Source organism: Saccopteryx bilineata, chromosome 9 (genome assembly GCF_036850765.1).
Source record: "Saccopteryx bilineata isolate mSacBil1 chromosome 9, mSacBil1_pri_phased_curated, whole genome shotgun sequence".
Classification (NCBI taxonomy): domain Eukaryota; kingdom Metazoa; phylum Chordata; class Mammalia; order Chiroptera; family Emballonuridae; genus Saccopteryx; species Saccopteryx bilineata.
The window spans coordinates 62,657,854-62,666,562 of record NC_089498.1 but is presented as its reverse complement, the minus strand read 5'-3'; the positions used below and the strand labels follow the sequence as shown (position 1 = coordinate 62,666,562).

The following is an 8,709-nucleotide window of genomic DNA, read 5'->3' as shown; positions in this document are numbered from 1 at the left end:
TGGTGGGAAACAGTAATTGATACAATAATAAAAACTGAAAATTAGGGTTGTGGCTTGCTTTTATTTCAGCAGAGGTTTTCTGCTAAGTGTTGCGGAAAATAAGGGAAAAGGAATTATTGCCAGAAAAGTAAATGCAACGATGTCTGAATATATATATTAAATTATTTTCCAAGGAGCTTTTGTGTGAAAGCTGGCCTAATAGTGCACTTCAATACATTTACATCTTGGAATTTTAAAGGGTCTATCAGTATGCTTTCTGAATGGGTTTTCAATTGCACAAATGGTCTCTATCACATGAAAAGCAATAATGTTTTTGAAAGGCAATGTACTTATTGTGCTACCCACATGGGACTATCAGTGCCTATTGGCTACCAACAATTACCTTTGAAATGAAAAATATTGTTTGTCTCAAAGAACTGTTTGAGTCTAAAGAAAAAGCTTTGCAGTCTGCCAATCATCCCATATCCTGAGGATTATATTGTTGGGAGTTTTATACAATTTACATGCAGAACTTCAAATGGCTCTGGTGAGTTATGTAATCCCGTGGGGCGTTTTCTCTCTGGTTAGGCTGTACTTCCTGACATTGTTGACATCAGATTCTTTTTTTGGAAGTAAGAACCAGTGTCTTCCTATTTTTAGTTATCTGAAGTCTGTCCAGCAAATGTTATCACTAGTGATTACTTGTAATGTTTCTTTCCTCCTGATTTCAGAAAATCACCTTTATCAATTCAGCTGGGGATTAAGAAAAACAGTTATTATAAGCATCTCCCCAGATTATTGAATTGGAAAAGCAGCAAATAGAATAGTGAGAGTCACCTAGATTACTGGAATAAATAACCAGGGCTACAAAATTTCCAGTAACCAAAACAAGTTCAGGAATCTTTGAATATAATTCAGTATCTTAAAATTATTTTTCAACCTAGGTTTTTTGAAAGAGTTTTATTATTCATTTTTAGATCGTGTAGCAGAGCCAGCCTGTCATTCCAAAATTTATTCTTTGCTTAAAAATGCATCTATGATTTTTTTATAGTGTACGGAGGCCATAGCAGGAAACAGCTCTGGAGACAGAAAGACATGCCAATGTCATTAAACAATCCATATGTCTGCCTAATGCATGAGAGTGAGTTGTTGTAAAGCTTGATATAAACAGATATGTTATTTGATAAATATATAATAGGATACTTAGTGAAGGTTTAAGTGTTACCAGACACTTATGGGGTCTCCCAGGCATATTTCCAAAGGAACTCTAGTCTTAGCCTTGTCTGAAATTAATTCTGATTATTAACAGAAATGGACTTTTTATTTTAATCAAAAACATGCAGGCTTTATATTTCAAAAACTAAAAAGCAAAAAGAGGTAAAAGGTTTTAAAAAAGATTGGATAGATATAAAGAATATTATTGCTCTCATTTATAAAGTAAAACATATTGGAGTTATAAATGTTCACTAGTAGAAGGTATCACACTATAGTACTTCTCTGTATGTGTGAGCATGTGGATGTGTTTATTTGTATATACTTATGACCAGACATATATATTATATACAGTAGATATACATGTTATATAGTATACTGTGTATACTATACTATAGTATAGGAATATAGTGGATAGCTTTTTGACATTTTATTTTATTATTATATCATATTCCTAAATTATCAAAAAATCAGTGTGATCATAAAAATCCCCAAACTCTTACGCAGTGGTGGGATTCAGCTGGTTCTCACCCGTTTGACAGAACTGATACCTACTTTTTTGTTGAGTTCAGTGAACCGGTTGTTAAAAAGGCACTTGCAATCAAGTTTCTCTCTAAGGTGGGCACTTGGGCAGCCATCCAATGTGGAAATCACAAATTTACATTCCTTACTCTTTTTTAATGTTCATCTGTGCAACAGCGTATTCTAAGTGCCCATAGTAATATTCATTCCATCCATATGTTAAAAAATTGCAAGTGAGGATGACAATCAGGAAGTAATATGGAAACATCTTAAATAACATTTTTATTGTTAGGTATTATTTAATATTTATTCATTAATATTTTAAAACTCTTTTTGATAATCTAGTTTTGTGTACCTCTTTTATTCTTCCTTAAGTATTAAATGATTAAATAATAAACTACATTTTGGTATATCTTTTTTTATACTTAAAACCACCACTAGGTCAGGAAACCGGTTGTTAAATTATTTGAATTCCACTACTGCCTTTTCTCTTTGAGAACATGCTCTTAATACCGGCTTTTGTTGCTTTTCATTGGCACTGTCTATGGAGGTGGCAGTCATCTCCTGCTTCGCATTGGGGCTGCCCTTAGACCCCTCGTGAAGCCCAAGATCATCAAAAAGAGAACCTACAAGATTTTTCAGCATCAGTCAGACTTCTGTGTCAAAATTAAGCATAACTGGCAGAAACATTGGTTATGGGAGCAACAAGAAAACAAAGCATATGTATGCTCCCCAGTGGCTTTCAGGAGTTCCTGGTTCACAATTTCAAGGAACTAGACGTGCTGCTGATGTGCAGCAAATCTCACTGTACTGAGATGGCTCACAACATCTCCTGAAAGTACCACAAATCCACTGTAGAAAGAGCAGCCCAGTGGCACTGGGATGGTTACCAGAGTCACCAATCCCAGTGCCAGACTGCATAGCAAAAAAAATGAATAGACAGCTTCTGTGCACATTGTATTTGTTTTAATGAAGCCATAAAATCCTGTCAAAAGATTGTCTTTTGTTTATTTATTTATCTAATAAATAACTAGACCTTCCTGATTTCTGAAACAAATTAAGGCATTTACAGAAGCAATGAGGTCAAGACAATTTCTGTGGCAAAGATGATGAAAAGACTGAAAACATTTGATCTGTATTCAAGGTGATGAATCAGCAAGGAAATCTGGCATTTGTTCAGAATATTGGTAACCAAGTAGGTGACAAGAGTGACAGAAATAGAGATGGGCTAGAAAAGTCAGGCTGATTAATCTGAAATTTAGAAACTTAGGTAAGGAGACTATACCTAAATGTGTTAAGGAAGACAGGACTGCAAGAATACGACAACTCCCACTCCCATCTTTTCTTGGCAAGAGAAACATCTAATGCTGAGGTAATACAATGGCTGAACCCAAAATATTTGATGTGCTTTTTATTATGGCATGGACAAACCCCCAGGCCTGGTTGAACTTACAGGGGAGACAAATAGATGTATCTAGATGAAGTGGGAAAGAAGAGGGACATAAATAAGAAGTATTACTAGGAAGATATACATTACTAGGAAGAAAGAGACTGTAGGCTAAAATACAGCCATGAACTGATGAGAGAGACTAAGGTGATCAGTGCGAATGGAATGAAAAGAGGAAGGAAATTTAAATGTTATTGGCACTGAGATATAATTCTATTAACCTAGAAATGGTCAAGAAGCAGGCTCATCTCTAGTCTATCTTTTGCTTACTTTCAACACCCTTGTTCCTTATGATCACTAGTGTTATCCTAGAAGTAATCGTACCATTCTTTTCTCTTCTATTCCATTGTCCTCTCAGCTTGTTGTTACTTTGGACCCTCTGAGAAAAATCTCAGAGAGACTGCCATTTTAATATCAGAATTATCTAAGTTGCAGTGTCTTATATCACAACTACTAGGACTTTGAGACAAAATGATAGCCTTCAAGATCCTAAACATGAGTCAATGCCTTAAAAGTCTTCACATGGGAAAACATTAAAAATAAAAGGACGGAGGACCGGGTTCGATTCCCGGCCAGGGCACACAGGAGAAGCGTCCATTTGCTTCTCCACCCCTCTGCCGTACTTTCCTCTCTGTCTCTCTCTTCCCCTCCCGCAGCCAAGGCTCCATTGGAGCAAAGATGGCCCGGGCGCTGGGGATGGCTCTGTGGCCTCTGCCTCAGGCGCTGGAGTGGCTCTGATCGCAACATGGCGACGCCCAGGATGGGCAGAGCATCGCCCCCTGGTGGGCAGAGCATTGCCCCTGGTGGGCGTGCCGGGTGGATCCCGGTCGGGTGCATGCAGGAGTCTGTCTGACTGTCTTTCCCTGTTTCCAGCTTCAGAAAAATGAAAAAAATAAAAAATAAAAATAAAAAATAAATAAAAGGAAAACAATACAGCTTTGTTATCTTATTAGAACAAAGGAAACGTTTCATGGAAGTGCCTTTTCTCTATTCTCCATCGAAGTTGCTTCTTCGTGATGACCAAGAGGCTCAAGAAATAGAATTTTTTTTCATGCTTTTCCCTTTATATAACATACTTGGCATAAAACCACAAAATTCTAATACTAATTTTAAAAAATACAAGCTTTTTCATGTTTAGCATCACCTTAGAAATGGAATTAGAAGATATTCTCTCTCCCCTGCCCCTACTCTCTTTCACTGCCTCTCTTATTCACTCTTTTCCTCTCTTTTTAGCATTTACTGATTTCTTGCAGTGTTTCATGTCCTCTGTGAGGTATAGAGGAAATTTCATTTAAAAAAATCCACTATTTTCTCCATGGATGTACAGTATATTTAGAAATAAAAACATTAAATAGATCATTACAGCTTAATTTAAATGTTATTAAAGAACAAATAGTGGGTCCTGTGGTGAGAAGTTGTAAAATAAAAGGTATCAGGATATATCCTCCCCCAAAGCTTGTTTAAGCTAAAGGTAATAAACAATAATTTGATAAAGTTTGTGTATGGAGAGAAAGAGAAGCCCAGAAGACTGCCAAGATTGCAAAACATCATATATGATGTATAAACATAAATTTATTTAAATAACTGAACGATGTTTAAATAAGACTAGTGTTGATTGTGGCCATTGGGGGAACTGGCAGAAGTAAGATTGGAGGGATAAGTGAGGGCCAGCATCACCTCAAAATGTGAGGATGGTTTGATCACCAAAACTCTATTAACTAATACATAATTTTAACAGAATAAAGAGAAAACTTAGTATGCTCATATTAATAGATGCTGAAAACGGCATTAGATAGAAGTTAACACTCAAAGGAAAATTTCTTAGGAAACTGATATCAGAAGGATACTTTCTTAACTTTACATTTCTTTTTTCAATAAACGTAAAGAAGCATCTTATTTGACATTAAAACATGAGAAGCATCTCTTTTAAAGTCAAAAACAATGTGCTTTCTATTACATTTTTTTTACATTACAATGGCAGTTATAGCCAAGACATTAAAAACAAAAAGAAAATAAGACATAAGAACTGGAAAACAGGTAGGCCGTGTTTTGCTTAGAAAACTTCTTTTTCAGCTAATAAACAAATTATTGGACTGTGAAAAATTAATCCAATGTTCATATCAACTGAGAGGCTGATTAAAGCAAATATTTTGACTCATCAAATACTTGTGATGATAATATAATTTCAATGTAGTAACAGCTTTGTGTCAGTGAAGTACTAACCAAAGTCAATGGTCCATGTTTGTCTTTCCTCGGTATTTTTTACTATCCAATCTGTCTTTAATTTCCTTGCCAGTTGCATTTCAGTAGTTACTTGATATATTCATGCAAACTGTAAATGACTCTGGGAACATGATTGTCAAGGTCATTTATTTTCAATAGTATACCCAATATCTGGTTAAAAACTACAATGACCACAAAATTTTATTTTACTAGAATCTTTTAGGAGTTTCGCAAGAACTTTTATAACAATGTCCCCCCTTAAATGCAAAAAGAAAATTCTAAACAATGGTTTTAAATATTAATAACTATCTTGAACATGTAAGTACAAGAAAATACATTTCTCTAGGCATCACCAGCACTTTGACCTCTAATTAGTTTTCTTCACCGGTTACTCTATTTGCTGGCATCTGACACAGTGTGGCCAAACTTCACAGCAAGCATTGTAAATCTTAATGTCACATGTCCTCTACATTTTATATAAATAATGTTATGTTTATAAAATATATTATAAGAGCAAATGTATTATTATATTCAATCCATGGGTTTATGTATTTCAACTCCTTGCTATAATACTTATAAAATCTGTAATCTAAATAAGATTCACTTAACTTCTTTAAGATTTAGTTTTCTGGTATTGTATGCATGATAATAACTATTTTACATTAATCTAGTGAAGGTTAAATGATATATTATCAGTCAGGTTCACAGTGACTTTGAGGCTGAGTAAATGGTAGTCCCTTTCCGTTCTTCTTTTTGTATATAATATCAAATAATAACTAATGCCATAACATCAAACCCTTAACATGCTCTCCAATCTCTTAAATTAGCCCTTGGTTTGAAAAGAACAAAGTGTGATACCCTAAATTAAAACCACGATTAGGAATAAAAGCTCCAAAAATATAATTTTCACAAGTTTAAGGACTATGTTTTTTTTTCCATTACTATGTCCTCAAGTAGATAGAACTCATGGCCTGTTATATAGTGGAAGCTTAATAAAAATAGATGGAATAAATGAATGAACAAACTACGAGGGATCTTGAATCTCATCAATTACATCCACTTTATTTTTTATTGAGATAAAATTCAGCACTTTAAAAATTTTGAAGTATACAGTTCAGTAGGTTTTTTTTTTTTTCATTTTTTTTTTTTTTTCTGAAGCTGGAAACAGGGAGAGACAGTCAGACAGACTCCCGCATGCGCCCGACCGGGATCCACCTGGCACGCCCACCAGGGGCGATGCTCTGCCCATCCTGGGTGTCGCCATGTTGCGACCAGAGCCACTCTAGCGCCTGAGGCAGAGGCCACAGAGCCATCCCCAGCACCCGGGCCATCTTTGCTCCAATGGAGCTTGGCTGCGGGAGGGGAAGAGAGAGACAGAGAGGAAAGAGCGGCGGAGCAGTGGAGAAGCAAATGGGCGCTTCTCCTGTGTGCCCTGGCCGGGAATCTCAGTAGCTTTTAATACAGTCACAATGTTGCAGGATCAACAGAACTCTCTAATCCAAGATCATTGTCATCACTCTTCTCAAAAATCCCTGTACGCATTGAACAGTGACTTCACATTTTCCCCCTCTTCTCTGCCCCCAAAATCACTAATCTGCTTTCTGCTTCTATTAACCACCTTATTCTTCGTGAAAAGAAGCTAAGGTTCAGAAACATCACATGATTTCCCAGGTTACAGTCAGTAAACCTCAGGGCTGGGGAGTTGATTCAAGTTTGTTGTCCTCTCTAGAGTATCACTGTGCATTGCTTTACATATAGATCATTTGAGCAATTTCTTTGTTAAGAAACATTACTCTTGGCCCTGGCTGGTTGGCTCAGTGGTAGAGCGTCGGCCTAGCGTGCGGAAGTCCTGGTTTCGATTCCCGGCCAGGGCACACAGGAGAGGCGCCCATCTGCTTCCCCACCCGCCTCCTTCCTCTCTGTCTCTCTCTTCCCCTCCTGCAGCCGAGGCTCCATTGGAGCATAAGGATGGCCCGGGCACTGGGGATGGCTCCTTGGCCTCTACTCCAGGCGCTAGAGTGGCTCTGGTCGCAACAGAGCGACGCCCCGGAGGGGCAGAGCATCGCCCCTTGGTGGGCGTGCCGGGTGGATCCCAGTCGGGTGCATGCGGGAGTCTGTCTGACTGCCTCCCTGTTTCCAGCTTCAGAAAAATACAAAAAAATAAAAAAATAAAAAATAAATAAACATGGAAAAAAAGAAACATTACTCACTTTTCCTCCCCATTTCAGGATCTTATGAGACAATAATATTCATCCTGACTTTCTTTGCTTAAGTGGATGATTGAAGGAAGGCTCTCCATTTCCAAAATGTGTTTCAGGAATAACAAAGACATTGTCCCTTACACAGTTTGAAGCACATTGCAATCCTTAGCTCGCTTCAACCAAACTAGACCTATCAGATAGGGACTAATAATTCATTTTTGAGGTGAGGAAATTGTGGTACAATGAATTTAAATGATTCATCCATGATCACACAGCTAAAAAATTAATAAACCAAAGATGTTAAAAGTATTTAATTTTCAAAACGGGAGGGATTGTAAGTAAAATAGTTTCTGGGGATTTGGAAATCAACAATTAATCAGTGTTGTACACCATAGGATTTCTCAGAGCTTTTAATGATTCAATTGTCTTTAATGGATTGAGTCTTTAATTGATTAATTATGAATTTCTGAGAGGAGAATACAGGATGTAATATTTCTCAAACATATTTGAGCAAAGGAGTTTTTAAAACCAATTTATTGAGTTATAATGTACCAAGGAAATTCAGTTATAATGTACATGCAGTAAGTAAATTCAGTTTAAATGAACAGTTCAATGACTTTTGACAAATGGAGCTACCGTCATAATCAAGATGAAGAAGCATTCCATCACCCCTTCCCAGAGAATTTCCCCACCCCTGGCCTCAGACAACTGCTTGTCTATCTTCAATCACTACAGATCTATCTTTTCTAGAATTTCATATATGGAGTCATTTAGTCCCTGCTCTTTGGGTCTCTCTTTTTGCACTTGGCATAATGATTTTGAGATTCATCCATGTTGCTGCATGTTAAATCAGTAGTATCTTTCTTTTACTGTTGAGTTTCTTTTATTGGATTATATGAAAACACCACAATGTGTTTATGAATATTTTTGTTTTACTTTGATAAAGCATCTACTTTGGAACTCACTGAAATGAATTTTGGATCATGTCAGGTGTTAAATATTTATGGACTCGGGGAATACCTTTTTCTATATGGTGTTTTGTTGGGCATTTAACACATCCTGCATCATCTAATCCTGGAATGTCAGGAAGTTTCATTTTCAGCATCACAGTTAGAAAGTATTTGG

General features: G+C 36.7%; 1 pseudogene; it reads left to right on the top strand.

The window, feature by feature from the left end:
- The first annotated feature begins 2,223 nt into the window (after window positions 1-2,223).
- Window positions 2,224-2,652, top strand: LOC136313638 (large ribosomal subunit protein eL32-like; annotated as a pseudogene).
- Window positions 2,653-8,709: the final 6,057 nt, after the last annotated feature.